The following is a 16,763-nucleotide window of genomic DNA, read 5'->3' on the forward strand; positions in this document are numbered from 1 at the left end:
TGTGAGTGAGAGAGAGGCAATAAGCGTGCATTCGTATTTATGTGTGAGACAGAAAAAGCAATGAATCTGTGTTTGCACGACATGATAAATCCTCTTTGCTATTTTGATTGCTTGAATTTAATCTCATTTTCTAAATACAGGCCATTTGATAGAATTAAAAGAGTCGGGAGGAAGCATGTGTTTGCTACTAAAGTCTATCACATTTCAATGTACAGTCTTTTTTTTTTTCGTTCTCTTTTGAAGAATCCGAGGAGCCTGGGTACTGCAAGCTACCGTACACTTAGAGAAGATGAAGGGGTATGAAGTCATTATCTACTGATGTCTCTTTTAAATTCCTCTGTCCTACTGATGTATACTCAACGCACACTATCTCCCCCACTCACCCCAACCCTCCACTAGCACCACTCCTCTCTATCTCTTCCTTATTTGACTTAATGCTGATAAATGAGCCCGTTCTTACCCACAGCATTTCTCATTCTGAGCGGCCCGTTTGGATTTACTGGTGCTTACTTCACAGTATCTTTCTTCTTCTTCTTCCTTAATGGAATTGGTCACAAGGACAAAAAGGTTCTGGTTGTGCAGTTCTGGTGAAGGTCATTCACCACAGAACTAACTTCTCGGTGAGAGTGGTTCATTAGAGTACACAGCCTCAAAAGTGGCACTTTCACCTCTTCACAACAAAAAAGGAAATTCAGAAATAATGTGTATATTTCATATTCTGTTTTTATTTCATTGCGTGTAAAACTGCATGCAGTGATCGTCAGAAAACCTTCTGAAATGTTAAAAGGAAAAATACCAGAGGTGTTTATTGCATTTAGAAAGGAACACCAGAGCTGCTAATTTTTACCTAGGAGACTTAAAACTCTTTAAAGCATCGCCATTGATGTAAATGAACACTATTATTCTCCCAACGGTTTTCCAGAACATTACTATAATTACCATAATTATATACTGTAAAAAACAAATTTGCTGAACAACTGGAGCAATATCTCCGCAGCCTCTCTGTTTAGTGTATGCTTGCACATTTTTCTTCACACGCATTAACTGTTTTAGCAAACTTCTTATTCTTATTCCCCTGGAGAGCTTTTTGTGTGGTTCTATACTTTAAAAAAAAAAAAAAGAAAAGAAAGAGGAAATGGGGGTGGGAAGGAGAAAAAGGAAAAGAAAGAATTGTGCGCGAGTGTGAAAGAGATGTCGAGTTTTACTGATATTGCTGGCTGCTGTGTGTGACGCTGGGATGCCATATCTGGGTCAGGCCTCCCAGCCTGGCTCAGGCATCATGTGAGATTCTACGGGGAGTACTCTTTAACATCAACATGGGCAAGAAGGAGATGGATTTTGAGAATATCATGTTCCGCAGGTGTGGCACGGTAGATAAAACACTCCCTGGTAAGACAGCTGAGCTGAGATTCATCAGCAGCACAGTGGGTCTAAAACATTCACAGACCAGCTGGTACGCTCTCACAGCTTTTGGCACCACAAAATTACACTTGAAATCATACCACTTGTGCCTACCTGTGTCTGTATTATTTTCTGACACAAACCTGCAGTGAAAAGTAATGGTTAAAAAAAGCAGCAGTGAACACCCTTGACCCACCCCACCAAACCATGCCCTTGTGTTACCCAGGGCCTCTGGGGTGCAGGCCTGGTGATGTACATAGTTTAATCAAACTGGCAGGGCGGCCTGCGCTGACAGGGTGTGTTATTTGAGCACATTGCACTCTGTGGCTGGCCGTCCCTCTCTCTTCTTTCCTTGGCGTGGGAGCCAATGATCAGTTCTACAGCAACAGACCATGTGTCTTGCTTTCCGGTGCATCAATCTCAGCTACTCCTACGCTCATGTAGTTGAGCGCACGCTCCAGGAAGGCTCAGGTTGTCTTGAGTTAAGTGATGATCTAGATTATTTATGCTGGTTCATCGTGATTACTAGGTGTGACTTTTTCTCAGTATTAGACAGGTTGTGGGGTAGTTATGAACATGTGTACGGAAATGTAAACAACCATTTTGCTATATATCACTGAATTAAATTGACGTGATTCCCGCTCCTTTAGCTTCTCCTGCATTCCACAGGAAATATTTGACCGCATTTGTGGGTGAGCGTCCTTGGTGCTGAGCTTGGTCCGGGTGCCTGCCCAGTGGGGAGTGGAACTGTTGGAGATAGTGTGAACCTCTCATGTGTGTTACACCGTCCTGGTGAAGCTCATCACTAGCAGGTGAAAGGAAGCTGCTGGCAACACCATGTGTCACGGAGGTGGCACATGTCTGACTAGGCCCACAGCAGTGATAGCTACTGAAGTGCACAGGGGATTGGACATGCCAAAAATGGGAGAACACGGGGAGAGGGGGTGGGCTGTTAGAAATAGAAAGAATTTATAACCTGTGATTGCAGTAAACACTTTCGCCTTTTATGCCTTGTTCACTAATTGCAGAATTCCATGTTCTGACCTTAAATGTATTAGAACGCGGCGAGTGAATGTTGTTCATTGCCTTTCCTCAGGAATGTGTGGAAGTATTTTTCAATAGGAGTCTTTAAAACTGTGCAGCCTTGATATGTATTTGAAGTTTTGAAACTTCAATCTATAAATATTGCAAAATGCTCTTATACTAGAGCTGTTGTGTATTGTGGGCTAGTGAAGGAACTGGATGGGACTGATGGAACTTGGTGGACATATAAGGACAAGCAAGTGTTTCTTCTTCCTTTGGAGTAGACATTTATATTTATTTATATATGTTTTGGATTGATACTTTGATCAGAAAAAAAATGCTCTGAACACTGATGCTATTAATATTTTATGCGTGAGCATTATTTAACTATAATGATTGATGCGTTAACTGGTTATAATAGAATGAATGACAGCTTAGAGAAATTTCTGTTGACAGATAAAAAAGTGCTTAGTGAAAAAAATGATGCAAACATTTCTTGCACTTTCAACTTCCACAGACCTAAAAAGATGTAATAGTAGATTCAAAGATTATTATCGACATTTCTTTTAATATGTGTGATCTCTCTGTATGTGCAGTAGCCAAACTGGTGTATGCGGGTATTTTTGTGTCATTAGTACTATTAGATTCAAGCAAAGTTTCAGCTTGTTTCTTCCTGTTTAGATCATGAGTCACAAGCCTGATCAATGACAACCTCACACAGAGTAGAGCACAATCATTCCAATCAGAGTCAGGGCTGGTGGGTTGAGTACAAAGGAGAAAATCAGCTCACTACCACCCACCATGGTCACTCTGCCCGGAGAGCCTATGGGTACTGGTAAATGGCCACGAGCGTGGTCATCCACATGGTGAGTCAGTCTAATACGCTTTGTAAGTGAGTAGGCAGCAGTCGGGTCATCTCAGCAGGACTCAATTCAAATAAACATGCAGCAAAATCTGAGGATCTCACTGCTTTTGCTCTACAATCCAGTACTTTTTTTTTTTTTTTTTTTTAGACTTGGCAGGGACACCAACAGTACAGCATCATCTGAAGGTTTTGCTAATGTCACTGTGAGTGAGTGTGAGTGTTAGAAACGGCAAACAATAAAGACAAGTGAGAAGAAGTGCAGAGCAACAAGTATGAACCTAAAAAAAAAACAAAAAAACAGGAAAACATATTTGTTTTGTATTGTTCTGTTCGTCTGCTCAGCTACAGAAAATTATTTGAATACAAAATGTTAAATTAGTCATCAAGAGATTTTGTCTTCCGATATTTTACTGAAATGTGTTGATATGCTGTAATCAATACTTTAAATCACAAATGCCTTCTTTGCACAATCCCCCTCTGCTCCTCTCCTCTTCTTTCTCTCTCCCTATCTCCCTCCGCTCGCCCACATGTACAGAAATGCACACATGCATGCATGCTCGCTCATCCCTGTTCTCCAGGACTAATTACTTTAAATGCAAAAAGCTCTCCTTTGGGGCACCAATTTCACCCAGTGTCTGATGAGCAGAAATTACATGTCTAATGGAATGGAATAGTTGTGCAAATTGAAGGAATGAAACGCACTTTTTTATCTTGGTGCCACCTTAAATTAGGTTTTAATTTGGACCACACACACATAATGGAGTGCAGTAAGCCTTCTTTGGCACCTTTCCTAATTGCCACTGGCTTTCTTATTTCTGCAGGTTGCCTGCTGTATCCATTATCAACTTCACTGACCGCCATTTTAAGCAAGATTCCTTGTTGAGACAGGAACATAATGTCAAGGCAGCTACAGTAACTGTAAAAACCAAATCGCTGCTTGTGTACAAACCCTTTTTAAACTATATCTGTAAGAATCAGACTTCATGCCCAGCTGTTCTGCCTCTGGAAAATTGACCCACTGACCGGTCGTCTTGCATGCCAGAAATCTTTCCCTGCCTTCTGGAAAAACAACTTGCCAACCAGGCAGAATACCCTTACGTGGTAGAAATATTGCCCTGCTACTGGCGGCAGAACGTCCCTCTGTGCAAAATGACCTGCCAACCAGAGCAATATTACCCTGCTTCTGGCTAAACCATCAGCCAACCTATCCTCGGTCTTTCCTCTCTACTGAGTCGACAGACGTGTTTTTCCACAGGCAGGCTCGAGATTTCCACCATGCAACACCTTTTCAACAGTTTGTTTTGACAAAGGTGGAGCGATATTCCTGCCATGTGGCGAATTCTACCTCACTGACAGGTTGTTATGCCAGAGGAAGGCAAGCCGGGGGAATTTTCTGGCATCCAGGGTGATTTTGCCTAGTTGGCCCATCATTTTTGACTCATGCAATTTACAGCTTTATATTATTAGTATTGTGGACAGATAACAAAGGTGTGGACACATGAGGCAGCACCATGATGAGGTGAAAGAAAAAGATATTAATTGTTTAAATAGATCCAGGTATAACCACATCATGTCATATGGCAACCTGACATGTTGCTTACTGTTCCTTGGTTTTCCATCTCATCAGTAAAAAAAAAAAATCATTAATGACATATATTTTTCACCACTTACTATATAGGGATACATATTAGTGAGAGTGTGAGCTTGAAGTCATTTTTTTTCAATTATATATGTTCCTCTTATGCCTCAACCTCAACTCAACCCATGACTCCACCCCATTCAGACAGTAATACATGCAGTCCAAAAGAGGCACAGAAGTTACAAGTTAAGCAGTAAACAGCGCCCCCTACTGTGTTTAAACATTTGGGAGTCACATAAGATCTACTGCCTTTATTGTAAAAAAAAAAAATTATGCACCGCCACCAGTACCACACCAAGGACATCACATTTTACAGAATTTTATTTATATATTTATTTTCCCAGCTCTTTTGGGGGAGGCGTGGAATAAGCAGAGGAATGTTTGCTTTGCCTCCTCCGCCTGAGCCCATCTGAAAACATGTCTGAGTTGCAAAAATAAATAAATAAATTACAAAAAAAAAAAAAGAGTGAAAGGAAAGAGAAGATACAGCTGCCGGAGTTAAAAATAAACAGAAACTGAACTTGCTCGAAGAGAGTTGGTGAGAGCTTTAGAGGCAGTTTCGAGAGGCTGACCTAATGGCCCAGAGGTCACAGTGCTGTGTGTGTGAGAGAAGTGGAAGAGAAAGAAAAACAGAGAGACTGGGCGAGTCGATCTGGAAAGTCTCAGAGAAGTTTTGCAAGTTTTGAACAAACTTTTCCAATAGAAAAAGCTACTGAAGAAAGAGTAATATGAAATAGAAGAAATCGTATGATTAAAATTAGCCCAAACTGTGCTGACAGTGTTAAAATACACACTCTCCACCATTAAAGACATTACACTAGTCCCATTTACATTAAACTGTATGTGAAAACTCAGTCCCAGCACACCAAGATTCAATGATAGATGAAAAATGTCTTTATCTATATATAAGGATCCTGCTGAAGCCCACTATGTGCTCTACCTTTTCCAGCTTAAGAAACATTAAGTTATCCAGACTCTGAGTAGTGGTGTGTGTGTGTGTGTTTAAATTGCACTGTGTCACAAATAACTTACAGTGCGGTGTGTAATTATTAAGATGGTAATGTGTTTTTCAGTGTGTGTGCTCTGCAGCACACTGGATTTCCACTCAAACAACAACTCTGAGGTTAAAGTGCTGACTTAAAGCAGCTTTAAGGTTGTTTAGAGGTGTTCACATCCTTACTGGGTGAACAGTGTAGGACCTGTAGTCCTTTTTTAAGCTCAAGGGGTGTGTATGAAAAGGACTAAAATGTCTGTATGATTAATTGGTTGGTTAAAGTTTAAACTGAAAGTCATCATCTTAGCCCGATTTTCATTTCAAACCCAACGTGCTGCAGTAAAGCCAACAAAAAACTGTTTTAATATTCATGTGCTGTCCTATAAATGTTAAGTGACAAGAGGGTGAAAAACTGCTTTGTCTTGGAAGGTGTCAGTTGTAACTTTAACACTGGAAGGATGACACAAAAAGGTTGGGGTTAGACCCATGAGTGGCAGCTAATGAGTAAACTAGAGCAAAAGTTAATGTTCTTTAATTATGTACCATTCACCTCTATTCTTTATTCATATTTCACATTAAATTACATAACTGTCTGCACCCAGTATTACCTCTTCACCCTACAACAAACTACTTTCTGTGAGATAATGTTCAAAGCTTAACCCTCAAAATAATTCACCATCGCAGAAGAATTCATCCGGTAATAAGGGATTATACCACAGCTTACTCTACAGGATTTTTTAAAGCCATAAGCTGGAGTGCCACGACGTTCTCTGAAAAGAAGAATTAGCAGGGTGTAATATAAGCATCGATAGATATTTTCACTCTCCAGTCATCTCGTTGTGATCTCATCACGGCTTAGGTGTGCAAAGAGAGCCACTGAAGTGTTGTTTTGTTCCAGTACCTCTCCCAGTGAAGTTAAGATAGTGGACTGTAAAACTGGTTCTTCAAAAAAAAAAAAATGGTTCTTTGGCTTCTCTAACTGAAGCTGATTTCTGTGTGGGCTTTAACATGAGAGTTTTTTTTTTTTTTTTCCTTTTTTGTTTCTCAATATACCAACATTGCCTGTTAGGCCAATTAACCCGCACCCCCTCTGCCTGCCTGCACAATTTTCCCAGCACATTGAGAAACCACTGGCATTTTCAGAGATACAATATTTGCAGAATGAATGTCGACGCTACTCTAAACTAGGTGGTCAGGGGACAAAAGAAGAAATACATTACATTTACTGATACAGCGTGGAGTGTGTTGCATGGAGAATTACCTGCAATAAATGAAAGCACAGGCAGGAGAGGCAGAGATAAAGTGAGCGGGTATAAATAGAGGAATGTGCCCACCATTTGCAGATTTGTTGCTGGCCATTATCTGGACAGCAGGGAAGATTTAGCACAGTATGAGGAATGCTAAGGTGTGTCCTGGCGTGTAATTAACAGATAAAACTGTTGGTTCATGAAATGCATATGCAGTGTCATGCATTCACTATGCTAGTATTGATCGTCCGGACATCTCCACACAGCTTCCCCACTCACCAGACTTCTGACACACTACATCCATCACGCCACCTACCTCCACCATATTTATAGAATTTTAATTAGCTCTGAGCTCAAGCCAACATCATTAGCTTTTCTTTCTCTCTTCTTTTTTTTTTTTTAAGCAAACAGCCATGCATGATAATAATGGTGTTCTCAGACGGAAGCAGTGGGTACTTATATCAAGGACACAGCAAGAGAGAGAGAGAGAGAGAGAGAGAGAGCAGGACAAAAGGTTGACAGTTTAAAATGACAATGAAAAATGGGAGCAGCGGAAGAAAAAACAGCATAACATGTGGAATGCAGGCAGTAATGTCACCTTGGAATAATTTCAGTATGATTAAATGAGTAGCTCCAGCCATTCCTCTGTGATGACAATATCTGAAAACAGTCAATACAACTGAATCCCAAGTAGGTGGGTGTGATGTTTGAGTCTCTCCAGCATGAAAAACAAACCTATAATGTTTAGTCTTCAAATATGACTAGAATCATGGTTTAAACAATAGAGATTTTATTTACAGAGCACGTTTTCGGAATAAACTCACACCTTCAATGCTGGTTTTTATAAAGCAAATCCAAACACCAATTTATTTGTGCATCTACAAAAGAAGGATGGGGGGGTGGGCTGGTTGCAGAAATCTGGATAAGCACTTACAGTAAGTAGATAGCTGGACTGTTTTCAAGGAAACCCGGATACTTTAGCTTTTTAACTTTTATCCAGGCATCTGATCAGTGTCTGCTATGTGCACGGACTGTTCTTCAACTCCAGTCGCACAGGGGTTAGTCAGAAAGACAAACAAAGTATGGTGATAAGCTCTCATCTTCCATTACTAGTGATAAGATGGAAGAGTCATATTCACACCAGTGCATTACAATGCAGCAGTGTCTTGGCAGCTATTAACTAAAGTGGCTTCATGCTCAGCTGTTGAGATAATGTAATCAGAAGGCCTGCAGAAATGACACAGACTGACTACGAAGTTGAGGACTCAGAGACGCTCCTGTTCAGACAACAAACAATGATCAGAAGCCTGGATAATCATATATAAATGCATATTAAGAAACCAGAGTGCTCTAGGTTCCATCATCCAAAAGAGATGAAAAACCGAATCTGACTCATGAGCAGGAGCATGCATGAGAACACACTCATTGCATAAGTGTGTTTTACCAAATTTGCTCTCAGCTGGGTAGAGAGGCACTTTTCAGCAGCCTACTGTATATTCATTCTGATCTTGTGACTCACGGACGTGACCCTCTGGTCTGTTGGGAGATAGCATTCACACACACATTCGCTCACGGACATACACACACGCGCAGTATCACACAATACTCACTTAAGGGTGACCTAATTAAGCCTGAGGGTAGGTGTAATTACATGCAACCTTCATCTGCCCTATTCTCTATTGTTATGGCTACTTGCTGCCTATGGACTGTGTGCCTATGGTGCTGTCGCCCAGGGACTCCGTTTTTTCAATCCATTAGCCGTGTAATTCCACAGAGACGCAAATATCATTTGTAAAATTCTAAAGAGATATATTTAGCCTGACATGCTGCCTTAATAATCCATTTACTTTTTTATGGAATTGTGTATAAGATCACATTATCTCTTCACTTGGTCTCATAATGACAAATTATAAAATACTCATTCAGATGAATAATTAGGGTCTTCTAGTGTTTTTCAGATGAGCAACATTTTCAAGTGTGACTCCTTACAGACTGTGGTTGTGCATTATGTGCACTGCTTATAAAATACACTGGAATATCGTATTCAGGTATGTCATAAAGGTGTAAAACCAAGAGTGTGATTTTTAAAACCCACTTGTATGCTACCTGAAAGCCAAAAGCAGTGGAGCTCTGCGAGCATTTACCTATTTTCTGTTGACAACAGCCTTGGCTGTAAGTCTCCAGGTTATTAATGGAAAATGTTTTACCTCATAAATATACTGTCCGCAACTGGTAATATATGGAATGTTTTTCATTCCATAACCCTCGAGCTGTATTATTAGAGGCAGTTTCCACTGTAATGTTGATGATAAACAAGGTTTACCTCTTTGCTAAGCCAAAATGTCAAGATGACAATTTTACAAAATGGTTCTCTAAAAATTATAAGCTGTCAGGAAGGTTAGAAATTTACACCAGTGAGGTAGATACAGATTTTCTGTTTTAGCTATGATTAGTTTCAGTTATGTTGCAATTAACGTGTTTAGACGTATTTTTAACAGCTCAAGTTAGCTTTAAAGTGATTCTGTGACTAATTTGCTTGCTTTGTTCTAACATAGATTTTGGTTTTCATATTTTGCTGTATCCTCTTCAAACCTACTAACTTGCCAATGGCTCAGTAACTCAAAATTCATGTTGTGTGGACAAACTTTGCTTAAACCCACAGAACATCATTTTAAATTCTGCAGATCCCAAACTGCCCAGAGATGCTACAGATGTAAAGCTAAAATAATACACAACAAATCTAGAATATTTGACTTTCCACACCAGATATATGACCATTCATTTGAAAGTGATGTTCTTATAGTGCAGAAAAAGTAAAAGTGTGGATGTGGGGGTGGATGGATGAGTAGAAAAAAACGCTATATCACTGTGCCATAATATATTATTTAAACTGTATTCTTTCATTTTTTTTTTTAAATTTATCCTCTGCTTTTAACTTGTAATGCTGTTTAATATGCACTAAAAGAGAAGGTTGCAATTCAAATTACGTGTCCAGTCCTTTAGCAACAATTGCTCCATTATTGTCTTCCACGAGAGCAGGTCTACATCAGGGCGGTGCGATCTATGTGAGTTATAGAAGGGGTGATGGTGGTCAACGATAAGGAATGTTATCACAGAAGCTGTCATCTGTGGCAGCGGTTTGCTGTAGGCCCCTGTTAGTAATTAATCACAGGCTCCTGGTAATGCATTCATTCGATCTAAGAGGGATTCATCGTGCTGGACAGTGACCCTCAAGAGGTCAAACTCCCCAGGTGTTGGTCAGTCTTTGAGCCTTGTATTTGCACGATGCATGGGGGAGTCCTCTAGTCAATAGTAGTTCATTCCTATGCACATATTAAATGAATCACTGCCAAGACTGAATTTAAACCTGTACCTTAACAAGTGTCACAGGAAATACACCACAATTAATAAGACAATATCAGATACAGAAATACATATTTTGAATCATAGCGGTCAGTAACTCTTTATGTGAATTTGTCAAAGTTAAATAGTTTAATGAGATATTACTACATAGTCACAATATATCAGTATTGGACAATTGCAAATGCCTGAAGTGCTCCTAAAATAGAAAATGCTGGTTTTCCAGATCTTAAAAAAAGAAAAAAAAAACACCACATGCGTAATTAAAAAAAGAAAAAAAAAATATGCAACAATTCATTCCACAGTGCTGGAATCGCTGATGATGAGGCTTTGATTTGACCTCTCGGTGGAGAGGATGAAAGGTTAGAGGAAGGGAATGACTGCCAAATGTACTTCAATCGATTTCTTCTCCTCTGTCATTCCTTTACCTGTCACTCACAATAGATGGAGTGATTTCTGGGATGTCGGGCAGGCAATCAGAGAGAGAAGAAGAAGAGGTGCTTTTGGTGGGTAGAAGACCAGGGCAAAAAAAGAAAAAAAAAGGGATCTCGTCCTTATTTAAAGAAAAATGCAGAATGTGAAGTTTGTCAGAGACAGAATATCGCACACAGCGAGCAGAGGAACAGCAGGGGAACAGGTGATCCGGCATGTAAAGCAAATAGGTCAAGGTTGCCTGTTTGCTGAATGAGGTGTGTGTTGTGAGCAGGTGTTAAAAATGACACCTTTTGGCAACACTTTGACAGCATGCGAGCACTAAGGCCATGTTCAGACTGGCAATAGCACTGCATTATATCTCTTTAGAACATCACTGTTTACCTTGCAATCATTTAAACAGAGGGTAAAATGCCTTGCTAGGTTGTATTTTACCTTCTCACCTTTACCCACAGATACATGCACCAGGTGGATTTTGTTATCATTGGACAGAACCAGGTTAGCTGTTTCTCCATTTTCAGTCTTTGTGCTAGGCTAAGCTAACTGGCTGCTGGCTGTAGCCTCGCATTTAATGTGCAAATATGAGAGAGTATCAGTCATCTCATCTGATTCCCCATCAGAAGGTGAATAACTGTTTTCCCCAGCTATGCAAATTTCAATATAAATGCCTGCTAAGATTGATAAAACTGCAGCCTTCACCCCACATCTAAAATCTGATTTTTTGAAAGTGCTTTCCAATGAAAAACTTAAAGATGAAGAAGATAGAGATTTATCTGTTTTGGCATTTGGGAGTTTGAGGGATTGATCTTCATTTTAAAACTGTACAAAATGTTTACCATCTGCTATCCAAATGAATTTCATTGGCGGATGCTACACCTTTCAGTATGGAGCATAAGATATCTATGGTAGTAGCAGTACAGTGTGCTGCTGTGATTCATTGATAATCTGATTTATTAATTCAGTCGAATGAGGTCTTCACTGACTTTTATCGCTTGGCAGCCAAGTGTCTGGGAATGGAAGCCAAGTGAACTCGACAGAGCACGGCAGATATGTGTGATGCTACTTCTTTTGAGCCAGTTGCCCGAGATATGGGGTCAACCGCTGTGTTTTCCACAGTACTCATCATTATTTGCTGTTCTATTTGTGCTCCGCTCGCCCTCCAACAGCTGCGTTGTTATGTACCGAACCTCCAGATAGGACCATGTTGATCCAAGCCTGACAGGAAATCAATAAATTGTATTCCCTTAGCATCAGTGTTAGTGGATATAAAAAATGTCTTTTGAGCTCGGTCTTGGAACATAAAAGGGATCAACATGTAAGGAGTGTCGGTGTGGTTTAACTTCTTTAGAGTTTGGTATATATAAACAACAAAGTGGTCACAGGACTCAGTAAGAGATTTGCTGCTGTGCAGTATTGGATTTTTTGCTACCACTGTGGGTGCATTTATTCGAGGATAATGAAGTTGTATTCTTATGTGCATTCTTACACATGCGGCGTGTTCATTTTGTTACATATTTTATTCCTCTGGGACTTGCCGGTGCAGATCCTCAGTGAGTGATTGATGTGCAGCTCTGCTTTGCCATGTTGTTTGCAGAATATTATATATTTGTCCGAAAACGTATGAGAGAGTAGTGTTTCCCTAAAAATGGTGATGTCTACACTTAGTCCAGTAATCCTTGTTTTTTGGTTTTGAATTTGACTGGATACTCATGGCTTAAAAACTTTCCAAGTATCCTCATCAGTATGCAAATTTTTTGTTATGGCCATTGAGCTCAGAGGACTGAGGGGGCTGAGATTTGGTTGCACACTGTGTATCTACCGCTTCAACCTTTAGCTCATCTTGTTTTGACACCTACAGTGTCAAAACATTCCCTGAAGTCAAATGTGCAGTGGGCCAATTAAATTCCACACTAAGACTGTGTGGTTATCAGGGCATAACCCTTGTGTGAGACTGTGTTTTGTAGTCAGTTGAAGTCTCTCTCTGCACCCAGCCAAGAGACTGGCAGTGAGGCAAAAGCAGCAGCTCACGCAGAAGGTGGTCTGATCAGTGTTATAGATCTTCACTGCAGGGGTTACACACTGAGAGGCAGAGTGAGGCTCAGTCTTTGCTCCGACTTAATGCCCAACATCAGTCCCCAGAATCATCTCACAAACACCCTCATAAAAATTGTGTGTGTGTGTGTGTGTGTCAGGAACTCTGCCTCTCGTGTTCACGCTCTCAATCAACCTGTTTAGCCCCCCTCCTCCTCTGCTCCCCAGCATGTCTAACCCCATCTATCGCTTTCTTTCTACTCAGGCAACTTGCACTCTGCTGATCCTTGCATGTTCAGCTGTTAAATCCCAGCACTTGGTGAAACATGACAGTAAGATTTTGCAGAGGGCTCACTTTGATTATAACGACGATGGAGAAAAAGCACATTGTCAGGTCTGCTTCTTTGCTGTTTCCATCAGATAAATGTAACGGGGCCACTGTGCTAATATGTGGCGCTGCTGACAAGCAACAACATCACAGCAACTCTCGTAACAAAAGTTCTTTTTTTCTTTGAAGGCCTTCTGGCACCAACAGTGCCCTTCCGAGATCGCAGCTATTGTCTGCAATTCTTCGGTTTGTGGCTGCATATTCATTAGACAGATTATGCTGTGCTTCTCTTCGACATACAGTAGTTGCAGAAGTGATTTCAGCCTCACTCCAGCCAAGACCTAAGACAAGCTGTGAATTTCTCTCAAAGCCCCAGCACCTCACCCAGCTGGATGAACAGTAATGAACATGAAGCATACTTTATGATTTTTGCTTGTACTACATCTACTGCAGCCTGACCTCTAGTTTATTGTACTTCAGCACTTCTGCTCAGTAGAGACAAACCCAAGCGGATATCTCAACCACACACCTAAACAGTCTTTTGATGTGGTTCTGAGGTATGACTGCAGAGATGAATGGCCTCAGTAGTGGTCAACCTCAACCAATCACTCGATACAGCGATGAGTCTGAGGCTCCACAGGGCTCTTACTGGGGTGGGCACTTGATGATGAAGCACATGTTTGATTAATTCAGCAGCTTGGTCCTCCAATGTTATGATCTTATTAAGAAAAATAGGATGAAAGTCAAGCTTTCATCTTGTTCTGCTTGTTGCTACCCTATATATTTTTTTGCTGTTAACTGTTTGGAGGAGAAAAAAAGAGGTCGACACTAAAATAAGTTCATGTTATTGTAATTTCAAAACAATTTCCTAGTGAGTTTATCATCATTTCCCCGCCTATGCTTTTACCATGCACTTTATACTCATGTCCTTGTGTCCACTAATTTAAAAAAAAAGAAAAAGAAAAGAAGAAAAAAAGACTTCTGTTATATATAATATAGTATTGTATAACATAATGTAATATACAAGGACTCATTAAAATCCAGGGAGAGTAATGGCATATTGATTCAGCCAATGTTTAGAAGAGTCCTCTCATTAGCCCTCTGAAGACATAACGGTATCTATGATCTATGAGAAAATTATTAGGAAAAACTCACCACAAAATCAGGATTTTAGAAAGCATTAAAATAATAAAATTAAAAAACTATCTGCATCTGACAAAACAAATATCAGGGATACAGGAATTGAATAACAGATGCATATTTAGACTGCGTGTAGGTGTTCTACTGTTAATAATCATGGCTTTAATTGAATGACTTAATTTAGCATTTATGTGCATATTCTTTTGACTGTTTATCACTTGAATCCTTTTGTCTAATTAAGACCCAGATGTCTCATGGAGGCTTTCAACTGCTAAACAGATTTAGCTAATTAATATGTAAGCTGCACATTTCAGCTGAGTGTGAATAATATGGACGGCAACTCCAGGAAGAAACACAATACCTCAAACAAATGATTTAACAAGTAAATTGAGCTACTGCATAGTTAATGTATGAGAAGTTTGAAGGTACAGTACAATCTGCCAAATGGTACTCCAGGAGTAGGCGTTTTGATGATGGCAGTACAACCACAAATATCACATAATTATTGTGATATATAATATTCTCTTTAGTAATAGCTGATATAGTTTTTGGAAATGTTCATAGCAATAGCTGTTTGAAATTCAATTCTGTTGTTTGTTACATACATTTCAATTACTGTAAATAAAACACTTCCATTTAAATGACAGAAGCATAATGTAATCCTTCTTTGAAGTCTGATTTAGTTGTGATGAAGCGAAAAATACAATAATCTCTTAAAGCCAGTTAAACACGCAGGTTTTAAATAATCGTCACTCTTGGTATTTTCACCTGTCGTACAGGCACACCTTCCTAGAGAGGTGGTGGTCAGCTGCAATCTCATTTTAGTCATAATGAGCATGGAAGAGCGTTGAGAAGCCTGATCTTGTTAGATAAGTGACACCAAATATCAGTGAAGGGGACTGAGAGCACGTGATAACTGCACGGTCTGGCATATGCCACATCAAGGCACGATGAGGCTCCTGTCACAGCTTGTCACATCACTTCACTTTAACTGCGCTACCGTGGCTCCACAGCTTAATTGAAGTGATTTCAGGTGTTTGGTTATACATGTGACAGACAGAGACGTGGTGTCTTGCCTGAAATCTGCCACCTTCTATAAATGTTCCGCCTCAGCCACCTCCACAGCTGAGTCTTAAACTCAGATGAGAGGTAAGTGTGACACCTAGTGTCACATGCTGAAATAACATCTTGTAATCAGAAGAGCCTTTCATGAGGGAAGTGTTAATGAAAAATACATGATTAGTGGCACTTGACTCATTTGAAACAATAGGTAATTGCAGTCTCTCTCATGAACATATCACAATAATTTCAATAAGGCCTGACGCGTGGAATAACACACACTTTCAGTGATTAAATTATTCACAAACCAACCTAAATTCCATATATATATGACCTGGTTTGTGCTTTCCCCAAGACACACCATGAAGAAATTACTTTGTCATGTGCGTTGATAGCAACTAAAATATCTTGCACATGCCACTTAAAACTGTAAATCCTGAGGCCAAGTCAGCAGGAGGTTAAGAAGTTTCTGCGCTCCACGTTCTTGGCAGCGGAAAGCACCACTCCATATTGAACTCTGATGGAGCCAAGTGTCCTCAGACACTCTGGTGGAGGGTGAAAACACCCTATCTGGAGAGATTGTTTTCACAGTATGCCGAAAACTAATTACAAGCAATAAATTAATTTCACGCTACTGCTTTAGAATTAATTGCATCTTTACAGAAGTGAGTGGAAGTGATGGCTCAAGCAGCTCTGATAAGGGTGGACACACTAAGTGGTCTATTGAATTATATGGCTTATCAGTGCCATTGCTTTACATAGGGGTGCACTTGATGATCATTAAAGAAATTATCTAAAAATTCTCTTTTGTTGTTGTTTGAATAGCTGCTGAGGTATTTTTGTCACGCAGCTCCCATGGTGCACACCATATGTTAGGCCAGCTGAGCGTGTTGTTTTGTATGGTAGGCCTTTACAGAAATGTTTCTTTTGGACTACATAACTTCTGTAAGTTTGTATACATGGAAACGTGTGAAAATATAAACTCATTGCGGCGAACGAGTGAGGCATCATCCAAGATCTGCTACGGTCATGTCAAACTCTTTCCTCCCTAGTTCTCAGTTTGAACTCACATGACACATTTCACACTCACTGAAGGGTAAGCGCCTATAAATAAACAGTGTGTCCAATGATTTTTGCTGTTCAAGTAAGATTTACTCCTAGGTCTCAATTCTAAGTCGTCACTATGAGCACTTCCTTAGTCAGAAAGTACTAACCACACAACACAGTTCATGACCTCCTACATC

This window comes from Toxotes jaculatrix, chromosome 14, assembly GCF_017976425.1.
Source record: "Toxotes jaculatrix isolate fToxJac2 chromosome 14, fToxJac2.pri, whole genome shotgun sequence".
Lineage (NCBI taxonomy): Eukaryota > Metazoa > Chordata > Actinopteri > Toxotidae > Toxotes > Toxotes jaculatrix.